The sequence below is a fragment of the Chenopodium quinoa genome, unplaced genomic scaffold, assembly GCF_001683475.1.
Source record: "Chenopodium quinoa cultivar QQ74 unplaced genomic scaffold, ASM168347v1, whole genome shotgun sequence".
NCBI classification, from domain to species: Eukaryota; Viridiplantae; Streptophyta; class Magnoliopsida; order Caryophyllales; family Amaranthaceae; genus Chenopodium; species Chenopodium quinoa.
Window position 1 is genome coordinate 525,955 of NW_018743937.1, and position 17,427 is coordinate 543,381.

Consider the following 17,427-nt stretch of genomic DNA (forward strand, 5'->3'; position numbering starts at 1 on the left):
GAGGGTGGGATTCCTTTTAGTGAGAACCTTATGGATGCTTTTCATAGTGCCATCGATGATTGCAGTTTGAGAGATTTGGGGTACAAGGGCAGCATTTTCACATGGAAGAAAGAGAATTCTCTTGCTACATTGAAAAGAAAAAGACTTGATCATTTCCTAGCGGATGGGGCTTGGAAACAACATTGATTCAACAAAAAATAATTGTGTCCTAAGGCATGGACGACTCACACAACAAGTTTCTCAAGGGAAAGAGACTTATAATTATCTTCCAAGTTTTTCCAAGAAGAAGAGAAATTGTCGATTGATGCACACTTCCCAAGGCGTAGAAGTTGGCAATTGCATCCCAAGGTGTGGGTACTTAGTGGAATTTCACTTGCAAGATACTTAATGCGTAGGGGCTCACGACAGGACTCTCAAGGCGTGGAACTATTAAACTATTAGACTTCCCAAGGCGTGGAAAATCATCATTCAGAAGACTACTCAAGACGAAGGAGTCTACGACATGTTGCTCGAGGCGAGGAAATTTGTCATCATTCATTTGTGGGTTTCTTAAGGCGTAGAAGCTCATGATAAGAATTCCCAAGGAATGGGAAACCATAATCCAATGGATTTCTCGAGACGTAGTGGTTCCTAATAAGAATTCCCAAGGCGTGGAAAACCGTCATTCAGTAAACCGCTCAAGACGTGGTGGTTCGCGGTAGAATTCCCAAGGCGTGGAAGATTGTTGTCCAGTGGATCACTCGAGGTGTAGTGGTTCGTGATAGAATTTCCAAGATGAGGAAGGACATCACAGCAAAACGGGAGATGACTATAAGCGGAGTTATCTTCGATCATGTTCCTTAAGATGTAGAAGATGGTCACAAAGCGGCAGAAGATTTTTACAAGCGGAGCGATCTTTGATAGTGTTCCATAAGATATGGAAGACTGTCATAGCGGAAATTGAAGGCAGCTATAAGCGGAGCAGTCTTCATGAAATGTCCCCTAGCTTGTGGAGGTCATCGAATAAAAACGGTTACCCTAGAGGCGTGTGCTCGACGGTACAAGATACGCATTTCTAACTCTTTTATCTATTTAACTAACGCTATTTTTCAGGTATCGGCGTTACTAGAATGATTTAGGATCGCAGAACGTTCTGAATCATTCTCCGTAACTATTGCTACTTTGACGTTTGTTTTTGAAACATGCGTTTATCCTAACTCAGTCAAAGTGGGGGCTTCTATAGACACCTAATTGCGTCTCCCCAAAAACCAAAACAAGTGATGAATACCTTTCGCGTCATTGATTATCGAACGAAGTGAAAGTGTGAAAAGTCTTGTGATACGGTTGTTTTAATAAAAATATTTCTTTCTGTTTTCAAAAATCTTTTTTTCGTACTCTATTTATGAAAAACGTCCAGTTTATTTGATAAATAATATGGGTCCAATAATAGTTTGATAGGGCTTTAAAAGACCTTTCCAAGATATATTATAAGCCCAATTTTGATGAATAATGAGGAAGTTATGGCCAAAATACTACAATGGGCCAAACTGGATTTTACCTACTACCCAATGATCATGTGGAGGGACAAAGGTTTAATCCAATAATTCCTAAACTAATTAGGATTTATTAGAAGCTTCTATAAGTATCTAAAAGATCTTAATTATCCTTTTTGAAAAGATAAGATTAAAAAGTTTGAAATTGGATAAAACTTTCCTTTTTTAGGTCCTAATACTATTCGAAATGAAAGACGTTCAATTCCGATTTATATCGAAAAATATATGAAAGAAATACGAAACTCTATCCAAAACTGACACCCTTCCACTATTTTGGTCATATATTTTTATATACAAAAGATTTTAATCTTATTATAATTGATATGGAAAGTAGACTTCAAGATATTTCCAACAACATATTATTATATAACTTATTTGGACTTGTGGATCAAAAGATATGATAAAATAAAATACGCAAAAAAAAAACTGTCTCAGCGCGCCGCGATAGTCCTGTCGCGCCGCGCTGGACCCTGTCGCTTTGTGACAGAATTAATTTTATTCTAATTCGAACTCTAACTCTTTTCTATCATTTCCGTACTATTTTTTCTATATATAGGGTCGTATTTTCCCGTTTTATTCACCAACAATCATCTAATTCTATTATTTTCTCTCTTTAAGCTAGAAGTTTATTCTTTTTCCCTCTTTCTAGGCCTTCTACACCATGTTACAAAATACAATATTCCTCATTCACAAGACTTAGACACACCTAGCCAATCTCGAAGTTGTCTTCGCCCTAGACGTGAAAGGTTGATAATTTCTGAGGGTTTGGTCCCAAATCCCTATTTCAATTATTTAAATTAATTGTTTGATTTAATATTTTCCTTGAAGTTACTAATGTGTGTATTGTTTTGATAGAAAGAGATACGAGGCAACCAAGTAATTTGTTTTAATTACTCTATTTTTATAGAAAGCATGATTAGATTATATTAATTCCTAGAATCATGTTAGAATGCTTTTATTTCTTTCTAGTATCATGTTTAGGTTGCTTCTTATCTTCTTCTATCATGTTAGTATTGTGTTAGGGCTAAAGCTTTTATTTTTATTGCTTAGCGACATATTTGGATTTGTTATTATCATGTTAGTATCATGCCTAGGATCTTGCTAATATCATTATGCTTTCATGAGGTTGAGATTATTATTATGATGATGAATCGTTGTCATTATTATTATGTTGATTGTTATGATTATTGTTATTTCTTGATCACGCTCTCTCTTGCAGGTTTAAAAGGAATTTATACTTGTAATCACGCTTAATAAGATAATTAATAATTTTATTTAGGCTAATATGATTATTATTCAAGTGATCGACAATGATAGATTTGTTTGTGCATTAATATTCAATCAACATAGATTAAACAGGTTTAGGATTAATATATTGATTGTATGTTAGTCAGAAAGCGCACATGAATATGAGAAGAATAAAGTAGAGGCTTATTTTTAGGACAGGTTCAATCTTTTCTAGGTTGAATTTGTACCTTCATCCCCGAATATCCAGTCACGGTTCCAGACCACTATGGAGTTAGCGATCTTATGGATTGTGAAGGGGTGTAACCTTCACCTTGTTAACGGTTTACAAGTTTCTAAAACTTTTTGGTGACTCTTTTACTCTAGCTTTCTTCCATTTGGACGCCACCATACTTAAGTGTATGATCACAGTGGGGCTCAAGTGTGGGATGCTTGAAATATTCCCTATAGGACCTTCAATACTATATTCCAAACTTGTAACCCATGGATTTCGGCCTACTCTTGATGGCATTGATACTGTTATTATTATAGAGATGAATTTGAAGTTGTGTGAGGAACCAAATGATGATGATATTAAGTTGCTCTTTTTCAAATGCACCCAAACAAGGCCCCCAGGTCCGATGGTATGCACGCTCTCTTTTATTAGAAATTTTGGCATATTATTGGGTTTGATATTTGTGGCTTTGTGAGGAGTTTGTGGAGAGGGGAGTTGTCACTAGATGAAATTAACAAGACTTGTGTGGTTCTAATTTTGAAATGTGATGACCCTTAGCGTGTTTCGGAATTCAGACCCATAAGTTCTTGTAATGTGGTTTATAAGATTATCTCAAAAGTAATGTCTAATAAATTGAAATCTTTCCTAGTTAAATTCATAATCATTAACCAAGGTGCGTTTATCCTGAAAAAGGTTAATTACAGACAATGTCTTTATTGCTTTTGAGATTTTCTATGCCATGAAGAGAGGTGGAGAAGGAAAAGATGGGGTTATAGATTTGAAACTTGATATGATAAGGCCTATGACAGAGTTGAATGGGGTTTTTTTGAAAAGAGTCATGTATAAAATGGGGTTCAGCGATAGTTAGGTTCGAAGGATTTTGGATTGTCTCTCAAGTGTTTCTTTTGCTTTTAAAATAAATGGGAAAATTTCTGGTTTGGTGTTCCTTCACGGGAACTTTTTCAGGGTGACCTAATCTTCCATATTATTTCTCGTTGTTGTAGATGCGTTTTCATCTACGTTATCAAAAGCTGCAAATGATAAATTGATCCACGGGGCTAGAGTGTGCAAGGATGCTCCTAGGGTGTCTCATCTATTTTTTGCTGGTGATGAGAGCCTACTTTTTGCAAAGGCTACTTTTAGTGAGTGCTCGGTGATAGCTGACATTTTCAGCAAGTATGAAAGAGCATCAGGTCAAAGTGTCAATCTGAAAAAAACAGATGTCGAATTTAGTAAAAATGTAATTGAGTCTCGGCGGCTGGAAATTGTGGATATTTTAGGGGTGAGGGAAGTTAAGAAACATGAAAAGTACTAGGGATTGCCGATAATCATTGGGAGATCGAAGAAAGCCATTTTTTCCACAATAAAAGAGACAATATGGTGGAAAATACAAGGGTGGAAAGAGAAGCTCTTATCTAGGCCCGGAAAAGAAATCTTAATCAAAGCAATAGCTCAGGCGATTTCGACTTACATGATGAGTATCTTCAAAGTTCATGAGACTTTAATTGATGATATTCATGCTAGTTGGCTCGGTTTTGGTGGGGATCAACAGAGTCATCTAGGTGAATGTATTGGCATAGTTGGAACTCATTGTGTAAACTAAAGTCGATGGGGGTTTTGGGTTTTCGAGATCTCAAGGTTTTTAACCAAGCTCTTTTGGTTAAACAAATGTGGAGACTTTATAATAACCTAAACTCTTTGCTTCATGCCATCCTTAAAGCTCAATAATTCAATAATAGTTCAGTATTAGAGGCTTATAGGGGTTATGATCTAAGATACTCATGGACGAGCATGTTGGGGGCCAAGGCTTTGCTTTTGGATGGGTTAAATTGGAGGGTTGGAAATGGTAAGGATATTTGGGTTTGGCTTGACTCATGGATCCTTGGAAATATAATTCCCTCTCATGACACCAACTTTGACCCAGACCTCTATGTTGTTGATTTAATAGACCATAATTGTAGTGAGTGGAAGCAGGATATGCTGCAATAGTTATTCCCAGGGGAGATTTGTGTTTTCATTCAACAAATTCCCTTAGCTTTGGATTGCCAAATGATTAAAAATTCTAGTGGCCCTCCAAACATGGTGAGTTCACTATGAGAACTGCATAATGGCTGGAAAAGTTGGGGTCTGATCAGATGAGAAGTAATGCTGGAAATGCAAACAACCAAGTTTGGTGAATTATTTGGGGTTTAGGTGGTCCGCCCAAACTATCTCACTTCGTCTATAATGCGTGCAAGGGTAGCATGGTAGTAAATCAAGAACCTTTTTGAAGGCATATTCCCACTGATGGGCTATGCTAAACTTGGCAATCCTAACCCAGACCAAATTACCGAACCCGAATGAGCCGACCCGTGACCCAAAATTGGCCCAAAAAAATTTACTTGAACATGACCTAAAACCCAAAATTAACCAGACCCATACCCGACCCAAAAATGGAGTTGAGGAATCAATCAGCCATACATTGTTCGATTGTATTGAAATTCAACAGGTTTGGATTGCAAATGATTTTGCTACAATATTTGAAAATTCTCCACACCATGCTCCTTTTGCTGACTGATTGCTTTGGATGGTTGAGAAGATTGATAAGGGGATACTTAGAAAGGTGTTATCTATTGCGTGGGATATCTGGTTGTGTAGAAACAAGATAGTGCGTGATGATAACTCCCTCATTGATGCTGGCTTTATCAGGATGGTGTATGATTATAATATTTATGCAACCTGTAGGAGATTACAGGAACTAAATTGCGAAATATACATGAATCACAATCATAAAGCACCTAAACCAAGGATCTCATGTATAACACATAAAGAAGTAAGAATTATACCTTTGAAGCGTGATTCCACAAGTGATCGAGCAAGAACAATAAGGAGAACAAGAACCCCACGTGTGATTCCTCTACTAAGTCCACGAGCACAAATTAAACCTCCACTAATGCTAGTTAGTTGTGACCGAACACTTCAATCAACCTTCTACAGAGATTTGAGCCATGAACACGCCACAACACCGCCCACGTGCCACCACACGCGCTACACAAGGAGGTGGGCCGTAGGGACAGGGAGGAGAGAGAGAATTAGGGTTTTGGGAAGATTGGTTGCTTGTGTGACAATTCGCTGTATGTCAAAAAATTTGTTATGCAACCCTAGGCATGGTTTATATTTATAGATCATATCTAGAAATAAAACCATGTCAAGTCCAAAACCCATTAGACTCTTCTAACTATCCAAGCCCAACTATCAACATGGTATGTCATTAACTCATGAGGCCCAATAATGGGCCTCTAACTTGTTTAACCCAATACTTTTATGTGTGACCTTTTAAGATCCACTCTATAAGGATTTGGGCCATTTAGCTAGCCCAAAGATCAATTGTCATATCTAGCACCAAACATTGACGACCCTATAGAATGAACTAATTATCTTCATAATCGTGATCCTTGATATATCTAGTAATTGCACTTATCGAAGACATAACTCCTTCAATCTCCCACTTGTTTGAGACAAGTGCGCAATATTCAAATTCCTTAAGTCAATGTGTGTCGATTTGATAATATGATTGCATCTCATGTCGTGATCATATTAGTCTACAAATCTTTTCTTAAAATACTGAGTTAGATTCACAGAACAAATGATTACTATGTTATGCATTTGAGCACGGCCATGCATTTTCTGAATTCTCCCTCTTCAAGGGGCTTAGACACATTCCTAATTAAATAGGTAGACTCAATCCAATTTTATGGCAACCAAACCTCCCACTCAACTCATGAAGCAACTGGGAAACACCCTTTATAATCCCCAGTTACGGCTAGACATTTGAGTGTACCAAAGTTAAATCAATCATTGAATGGAATCAGTGTTCCACTCATGTCAAAGGAATCCACTAATATATCCGGAAGTTCTATACTTGAACTTCAAAGTAGGTCTATAGTTCGATCATGCATCATACATGCATATCCCTGTGATTGACCGAGCATCATCACTATGCTCTTATAGCCCATGAAACTGCACTATCCAATCAATCTTACATGCTAGTCAAATTTAAGAAATCATTTATGTCCAGTTTAATGATTCTGAACTAGGAACTCAAATAATATATGGATTTTTTTCACCTGTGGGGTTTCATTCACCAGGTCATCAACCTGATGAGCCCATCAATCCATAATTATTTTGGACATTTTATTTAACATCGAAAACCATAATTAAATAAGAGAAATAATTTCTTAAAAAAAAGAAATAATAAAATTTCTGATTAAACATAATTTTGCAAATGAATGTATTACATATGTAACTAATTTTTCTAAAAAAAAAAATACAACTTCTAATTTCATCATTTGCCTCAATCTAGATTCATTGGCATGTTTCTCATGCTTTGGAAATGGAAGGGGTTTAGTGAGTGGATCAGCAATATTTTCATCCGTATGAATTTTGCACATCTTGACATTTCCTCTGTCTACGATCTGTCAAATAAGGTGATACTTCTTCTCTACATGTTTGGATTTGAAGTGTGACCTAGGCTCCTTTGATTGAGCAATGGTGCCATTGTTATCACAATACAACTCGATTCCCTTTTGAGCACTTGGTATGATATCCGGCTCAGATAGGAACTTCTTAATCCAAACTGCTTCCTTAGCTTCTTCAACAACAGCTAAATACTCTGATTCTTTTGTAGAGTCTGCGATAGTGCTTTGCTTCGAACTCTTCTAGCTCACTGCTCCTCCATTCAGACAGAAAATGTACCCAGATTGTGATCTGAAATCATCTCTGTTTGTTTGGAAACTCGCATCTGTATAACCTTTGACAACCAACTCATTTTCGCCACCATATTTTAGAAACATTCTTTTAGTCCTTCTCAAGTACTTAAGGATGTTCTTGGCAGCTTTCCAGTGTGCTTCTCCTGGACTTGCCTGAAACCTGCTACACATACTTAGATCATATGAAACATCCGACCTTGTACATATCATGGCGTACATGATTGATCCTATTACCGAAGCATAAGATTTATCAACCATATGTCTCATATCTTCTAGCGTACTAGGGCACTGAGATTTACTGAGTGTAGTGCCATGAGACATGGGGAGAAATCCTCTCTTAGAGTCTTTCATGGAATACCTATCAAGAACCTTATCAATATAAGTCTCTTGACTCAATCAAATCATCCTTCGAGATCTATCTCGATGGATCTTGATCCCCAATATGTATTCAGCCTCACCTAAGTCTTTTATTGAGAAACAACTCTTCAACCATTCCTTGACTGACTCAAGCATTGGTATAGCATTCCCCATGAGTAGTATGTCATCTAGCTACATACAAGACTAAGAAAACAATGCTGCTCCCACTAGACTTCTTGTATACACAAGGTTCCTCTTCACTTTTGACAAAATCAAGCTGTTTCATTGCTTTATCAAAACGAAGATTCCAACTCCTGGATGCTTGCTTCAATCCATAAATGGATTTCTGAAGTTTGCATACCTTTCTAGGATATTCTGGATCTTCAAAACCCTCAGGTTGTATCATATACACTTCCTCCGTCAAGAACCCATTCAAGAAGGCGGTTTTGACATCCATCTGCCAAATTTTGTAATAAAAAAATGCAGCCATAATTGCTAGAAGGATCCGAATGGACTTAAGCATAGCTACAAGGGAAAAGGTTTCATCATAGTCAATACCACGAATCTGTCTATATCCTTTTGCAACCAGTCTTGCTTTATAGATGTAGGCATTTCCATCCTTGTCTGTTTTAATCTTGTAAACCCACTTGCAACCAATAGGTATCACCCCATTAGGCAAGTCAACTAGGGTCCACACTTCATTTTCAGACATCGATTCCATTTCGGATTTCATGGCCTCAGGCCATTTATCCGAGATGGGGCTCGCCAAAGCTTGCTTGTAGGTTGTAGGTTCCTCATTCTCCAATAAGAAGATTTCAGAATCCTCAGTTATCAGAACCTCGACAAATTGTTTGTTTCTGATTCTGGCAGACCTACGTGGGTAGGAGCAACAATAGAAATATTCTCTCCAACTCCTTGAAGATTTTTGCATGAATTAGATTCAAGTGGGACGATAGGAGTCTCGTTAGTCGAATTAGCTTGCTCTGAAGCAAGATTAATCTACTCATGCGCCCTCGCCTCTGATGTGGTGTTATACACATCCATTTTGTTGCTCGTCTCGAATTTCTTTGAGAACCACTTTACTCCCACTTAGATTTCTAGAGAGGAATTCCTTTTCTAGAAAGACACCATCGCGAGCAACAAACACTTTGTTATCTTCACGATTATAGAAGTAATACCCCTTTGTTTCTTTTGGATAACCCACAAAGAAACATTTGTCTGATTTAGGGTGTAGTTTATCACCTTTTAAACGTTTTACATAGGCTTCACATCTCTAAATCTTAAGAAAAAACAACTTTGGAGCTCTTCTATTCCACATCTAATATGGAGTCTTTTCAAATGCTTTGGACAGGCTTCTGTTTAGTATTCTCGCAGCTGCTTCTAATGCATATCCCCAGAACGATATGTGAAGATCAGTAAAGCTCATCATGGACCGAACCACATCTAGCAAGGTCCTATTCCTCCTTTCTGACACACCATTCAACTGTGGCGTTCCTGGAGGAGTTAACTGTGAAAGTATTCCACAACTAATCAGATGTTCATCAAATTCTTGGATCAAATATTCACCACCACGATCAGATCGCGGTGCTTTAATTGTTTTCCCAAGTTGATTTTGTACTTCATTCTGGAATTCTTTGAACTTTTCAAAGGCTTCCGACTTGCTCTTCATTAAGTAAATGTAACCAAATCTACTTAAATCATTAGTAAAAGTAATGAAGTAATTAAATCCACCCCTTGCCTTTGAACTCATTGGTCCACACATTTGTATGTATGAGTCCCAAAAGGTCACTAGCTCTTTCACCTATACCCGTGAAGGGTGACTTAGTCATTTTTCTAAGCAAGCATGACTCACAATTTTCAAATGATTCATAATCAAAAGAAGAAAGGAGTCCATCCTTATGTAATTTCTGGGTGCGCTTTTGGTTAATGTGACCAAGCCTACAATGCCATAGATAAGTTGGGTTTGAACCATCTGTTCTCTGCTTTTTATGATCTATGTTGTAGACATGAGTTGCATATTCTAAGACATAAAAACCATTAATTAATTTTGTGTTAGCATGTAACATATTAACTTTAGAAATAAAACAACATTTGTATCTTATTTCAAATGAAAATCCTTCAAAATCTAAAACAGGAACTGAAATAATGTTTTAGTAATTGTTGGTACATTATAACAGTTATTAAGCACCAAAATAAGTCCAGAGGGAAGTCTCAAGTGATAACTTCCAATAGCAAGTGAAACAACTTTTGCTCCATTTCCTACACGAAGCGTTACTTCCCTTTTTGCTAACTTCTTACTTTCTCTCAAGCCCTGCACGTTATTAAGGATGTGAGCACCACAACCGGTATCGAATACCTAAGTGGAAGATGAAGTAAGATTAATTTCAACAACAAAAACATCAAGTAACTCTTTACCTTCTGTTTTCACTAGTGTATGATGGGGACACCCTGGTGTATGGCATGGCCAACCACCACAAAAGAAGCATTTGCTTCCTCTTCTTCTTAGGAACTCCTCAGCATGGTTGAGTAAAAGGTTGATCAATGTCACCGACGAGCCCTCATCATTATGAGTAACCTTGACTATATCAAAACCATCGTGGAGTGAGAACAAGATAATATCATGTGCAGAGTCATCATCATCGGTTTCCCCAGGACATCCATCTGATTGAACATTTCAATCAGTTCATTGACATGGGCCCTTACTGACTGACCAGGCATGAGTTTCTTAGCCATTATCTTATAATGAACATTCTAAGCCTCATGCCTAATGCTTTCAGTCAAGGAGTAGTAAATTTGAGGGATCAAATTTAACGACCCCTCTTACATTATGATATTTGAAGCCTCCACTTCCTAATGCCCCAATGCCACCTCGACAGATAGCACGAAGACATATATGAAAGTTGGTTAGCTCATAGTGCCTGAATCTTCTTTTCCAAGAACTTGGAATAGATTCTAAAATGAGTCTTCTGATTTTCTCTGCATCTGAAACAATTTCAGCATGCCTTTCAGCTTTATAACCCTTAGTGTACTCGCTCTTAACAGGTATATATAAACGAGATTCAAGCCTATGGCTTGTGAGAACTTTTTCAACTCGTTTTCCCATTCCCTGAAGTTTCTGAGATTCAGCCTTAAATTAAGTTTCATTGGTAAAACAGTGTTGTCTTATAAGTTATTCATATACAATCATAAACAAACGAGGCAAAATTCAATAATTATGTTTAATAAATTTAAAGTACCATAAGCGATATTAAAACTGGTAACTTTAAAGCATTCATTCAATTTAATTGATCCATATTGAATAGAATGATTCCAAGATCCTTTTTTGTGCAATAATTGACCGGACTGAGGCCTTACCATCAAGTACTGCATTTTTAAGGTGAGTAAACTCTTTACTGATTACAACTCTTTGTAATTCTTGGTTGAATAATTACCCATCACATGTTTAATTATTACTCTTAGCTTCAAGGTTCTAAACTCTTTAGGTAACCTAGTTGAGTATAACCAATTAAAATTGTAAAACGTGATTTACTCCCACTCCCCTAAGATATAATATGACACCCAGCTGAGGCATGACCCATCATAAATATCGAAGGTTTCATCGGGTTTTTAATTGGAAAAGCAACCTCAATATTATCGGGACCTAGATTTATTATGTTGTGATTATTTAGTGAACTCTAGCGCATCATCAAGCAACATAAATAAAATCTAACATGCATAATCTACTAATGCATAAATAAAACATGACATAGTATGGCCCCTTAATCCTAAGAAAACTAATAAAGCAAAAAGCTCCCTCTTGAACCTTCATGGATCTCATCCATCTTTCTCCTTTGGGCCTTCACTCCATGGATTTCTTGGATTAACTGCAACCTGTAATACTATTCTATTCTATCTACAACTTAAATAAAATTAGATTAAATTACAAAAATACTTAACGGTACACAGATCGTATTTAGATTACAAAAATAAATCACGATGCGCAGATCGTATTTAGAATCTATGCGCCGTACTAGTCTATATAGCAATAAATAACATCATATATTATAAAATGCCATATAATAAATCACTCATCATGCTTTCCTAAACTACAACATCGAATGTTCACAATTAAGGAAACATGGCTCCTAAATATCTTATATTTTAATTAATTACTGTAATTAGATAATATCATATATTATTCATGACCAATTATAAAATATCATATATTTTAATTTAGGTATAAGATAGAATCAAATTCTTATTTTAATTATGGAAGATAAATTATATTTATTTTCCATGATTACCCTAACTAATTTAGGAAATTCTATCCTAATTACTTGCCAATCACATATTTTAAATCAATTAATATCCTAAAATAATTATGGAATAATCACATTATTTAATCAATTATTATCCAAATAGAATCTTTTGCTCCATAATTATCCAATCTTAACAAAATTAACAACTTTAACTTTGTTAATTATCTTTTCAAAATCAAAACTTATCCTTTAATTTTTAATTTTGAAAACTGGTTTTTATCCAAAATAAAATTAAAAAAGTTTTTTTTTTTTTTTGAAAAATGCGCCAGCCACTGTGGTGTGGCCAGCCAGAGCCGGAAACGGTGGTCGTACACCTTGCGGTGTACGCTGCCTTGCAGCTACGCAAGAACAGCAGCAGCACACGCAACAAGGTGGTGCACTGTTGTGCTACTCCTGTTCGACCCCTGCCCAGTCCGCCCTCCCTCCTGGACCACCACCGGTGCGGCAGTCGTCGTGGCTGCGCCACCCAGCCGCGGATGCCGCACCTAAAATCCCTTTTTTTATTTTTAATTTAAAACAAAACATTTTATTAAAATTAAATTAATGTGGTCCTTTTAATTTTAAAATTAAATCATATTCAATTTCAAAATTAGGGTTCTTCATGAATTTAATCCCCAATTAAATTTAACTTTTAAATTAAATAATTTGATCATGAAAATTTCATAATTTAACAAGAAATTAAATGGATTAAATTCTTTAGACAATTATCGAATTAAATCAAAACCAAAAACACAAATTTCACAAATTAGGGTTTATGATTTTGATATTTTCGAAAAAAAATAGGGTGGGGGGTTCGAATTTTTCGAATTAATTAGGGAAATATTTGGATCAAATTAAGGCTTATATGGAGCAAATTAAACAAATTTTAATGAATCATATTTAATATAATAATTGACCCATAATTAAATTATTCTCCCTCCTAATTGAATTAAATTTGTGGATTATCAAAGAATTAATACTCAATATATGTAATTGCAAGAGGCTAACTGATACCACTTTAGGAGATTACTGGTACTAAATTGCGGAATAGACATGAATCACATTCATAAAGCTCCTAAAGCAAGGATCTCATGCATAACACATAAAGAAGTAAGAATTATACCTTTGAAGCGTGATTCCATAAGTGATCGAACAAGAATAATAAGGAGAACAAGAACCCCACGTGTGATTCCTCTACTAAGTCCACGAGCACGGATTAAACCTCCACTAATGCTAGTTAGTTGTGACCGAACACTTCAATCAACCTTCTACGAGGATTTGAGCTACGAACACACCACCACACCACTCACGCGCCACCACACGCGCTACCCAAGGAGGAGGGTCGTACGGATAGGGAGGAGAGAGAGAATTAGGGTTTTGGGAAGATTGGTTGCTTGTGTGACAATTCATTGTATGTCAAAAAATTTGTTATGCAACTCTAGGCATGGTTTATATTTATTGATCATTTTTAGAAATAAAACCATGTCAAGTCCAAAACCAATTAGACTCTTCTAACTATCCAAGCCTAACTATCAACATGGTATGTCATAAACTCATGAGGCCTAATAATGGGCCTCTAACTTGTTTAACCCAATACTCTTATGTGTGACCTTGTAGGATCCACTCTATAAGGCTTTGGGCCATTTAGCTATCCCAAAGATCAATTGTCATATCTAGCACCAAACATTGACGACCCTATAGAATGAACTAATTATCTTTATAATCGTGATCCTTGATATATCTAGTAATTGCACTTATCGAAGACATAACTCCTTCACGGCCAAGGTATTCGAATCACCTGCCTATACTGCTAATGCTAATGCTACTGCTGTTATAAGTAAATGAATTCGCCCTCCTTATGGCACTATCAAGCTCAACGTTGATGCACACATTGGACTGGGGATTGCTAGAGGCTTGGGTGTGGTTGCGAGGGACTATGATGGTGTAGTTCTTTGGTTAGCTACCAAGAAACTCCTTGCGGCTGCTGAAGCAGCTGTTGTATGCTATGGCTGGCAGGTTGCACTGCCTTTGGCCATTTCAAAGGTGTGGATTGAAAATGACCCAATGAATGTGGTGAATATGGTGCGACAAGCAAAATCTGGAAGCTCTCCCATCTGTTTGATTTATGATGATGATATGAATTGGCTTAGTAAATCTTTTCATGTACTTAATTTTCTCATGTATGTAGAGCAAGGAATACAGTTATCCAACTTATTGCAAGATGGGACACCCGTAACTGCGATGAACTCGTTTTTATTGGCAATATTCTGCAAGGAATTATTTCCTAGGCGAATATTAATTTAATATAATCCTACTAACGTATTCCCATAATGCAACATTAAATTTATTTTGTTTAACCATTGTTTTAGTATAATTTACATAACATAGTAACTTTTATGATGCAGCATTAAATAATAACCATTTTATAAAAGGACTACGTAAATTTTTTTTTTAAAAAAAAATTATATAAAAAAATTTAATCAAAAAAAAATGTTGGGTTATTTTAAAAAGTTATCAACAACAAAATATATAAAAGTAATATGGAAATTTTATTTATCACCACCGTGCAATGCACGGGTAACTAATTTAATGTAAAGGGGAGTTTTTTTCCCGAGTTTTAAGAACCTAGGATTTTATTTTTTAAAAAAATTATTAGAGCGCCACTTAGGATTAATATGTTTAAAACGCTACAATCAAATTATGCCATACAAGATTAGTTTTTTTAAAAGCGTTACATTGATTATAAAATAAATAAATAATAAAAAAAAAACCACCACATAGGATTAATAATATTAAAATGATATAATAGAATTATGCCACGTAAGATTAATTTTAGTGTGTCATGTAGGAAATGGTTATAATTTAGTCAATGAAATTAAAAAAATAAATAAAAAGACTTGCAATTTATTTTAGATCAAAAATTTTATATTAATTTTAAAAATAAAATCAGCGCATTTTTTGTGTGGCTAACTATTACGCGTGGACGGCTTATATATATACTCAAACACTAGCCGAGTAACCCTTGATCGTCCGAGTAACTCCTACTCGATTGAGTAATCCTTAATCAATCATGTAGACCAAGCAATCTCGACCACACGATATAACCAGCCACATATTAAACTTGTGAAATAAAATATTATCTTTGTACATTACAAGTTTTATCTAAATATGAGAGACAAAGTTAATAATTCATTTTATGATAAAAAAAAATTAAGTAGTAAGCAAGAAAATATCACAAAATATATTAGATAAATACGAAGTATATATTTAATACATATTTTATTTGAAAAAATACAAATAAACCGTGCTTCGCATGGTCTTCATCTAGTATGTTATAAAGAAAAAAAAAATAAGTCTAATTTATTAGAACCATCATAATTTTTAAAATTGACAACAAACTAAAATGGTTACCTATTTTTGTTTTAAGTTTTCGAATAAAAAATAGGGAAAAAAAGAGGACAAATGAGCCCTTAAATAACGCACTTCATAGCCCTAAAACATAAAAATGAACATTTCATTGGTGATTTAAAACTGAAAAAAAACAAATTACGTCATTATAAGAGAAAGAGGGATGCTGGCAACACTACCTACATAGGGGTGTAAGTAAAAAATTGCAAATATTAATTGATGAATCATGCAAGCTTTTCGATCCCCCAGATTATTTTCACACTAATCTATTAACTGTTACTAAAAAAAAACATTGCTGACATCATCATCCCTTAAACTATCTTACGTGTCATTCTCACATTAAAAAATTTTGGGAAATTCTCTTTGGTAACACTATAGTTTTAAGTTTTCTCAGTGATGAATTGCAAAAAAACTTATTATCTTTGGTAAACTCGAATTTCTTATATTAAGCTAACGGTAACATTAATGACTAATTTTAACTAAATATTAAACTATAGTTAGGTTTTTTTTTGGACATTTAAATGATTTAAAAAATAATTTTAAAACTAATTTATTTAAAAAAAAAAAATTCACCTCCTTCCCCGACCAACATCCACCACGCCGGCGCCCACTCCCCTGCCCCAACCCACATCGACGCCTAACCACCTCTCTCGCCGGCGCAGCATCGGCATCTCCAGCCCCGAAAATCACCTCCCTTCCCCACGAAAATCCAGCCCTCCTTCCCTGACCAGCATCCACCACGCCGCACCTTTCCCCCTTCCCCGAAACCCACCTCCCTTCCCCACGAAAATCCAAGAAACCACCCCCGAAAATCTGAAATTCCTTAGCCGCCCAATACCCCACCATCAAAATCCCTAATTGGCTTCAAAATCCCCCACCTTCGAAACCAATCGGTTTTTAGAACCATGGCCTTCAACCTGAAGCGACGCCGCTCAGTTTCGCCATTGAAATTGATTGATTTCATCCTTATTTACGCCGCTAATTTTCGTCGGTGGTTTGGGTTGTGGGTTTGGGTTCGATCTGGCGCAGGAAAGGAAGGTTGCTTGAAAGGAGGAGATAGATTGAGAGGATGGTTATAATGAAGTTGCGGTGGGAGGAGGATCGTGGGTGGTGGTGTGAGGTTTTGGGTTGGTGGTGGTTGAGGAAAGGGAGGGGGATAGGGTCGCCGGCTAGGAGGGGATATGCGCCGGCAAGGGGAGAGGGGGTTGGGATGCCGACAGTGGTTGCTGGTTGTGGCAGTAGTTGGCTGGTGGTGGAAGGGGAGATTGTTTTTTTTAATATATTTCTAAATTTAATTAACTGTTAGAAAATTAATTAAACTAACCATGGTTAAGGAAAATTAGTTAAAATATTCTCTTTGGTATCAAAAAATTCAAGTTTACCAATGATAATAAGTTTTTTATGCAATTTACCACTGAGAAAACTTAAAACTACAGTGTTACCAAAGAGAATTTCCCAAAAAATTTCCTCCAATTCTATTGATGATGTCATAAATTATTATTATTTTAATCTTTTTTTAAACAATTATTATTTTAATCTACACTATACATTTTTTAATAATTAAAAATTGCCACTCATTTTTACACAAATGAAAAAATTAATTTTGTATGCATGATAACAAAATTATTTCATATGCATAATACCAA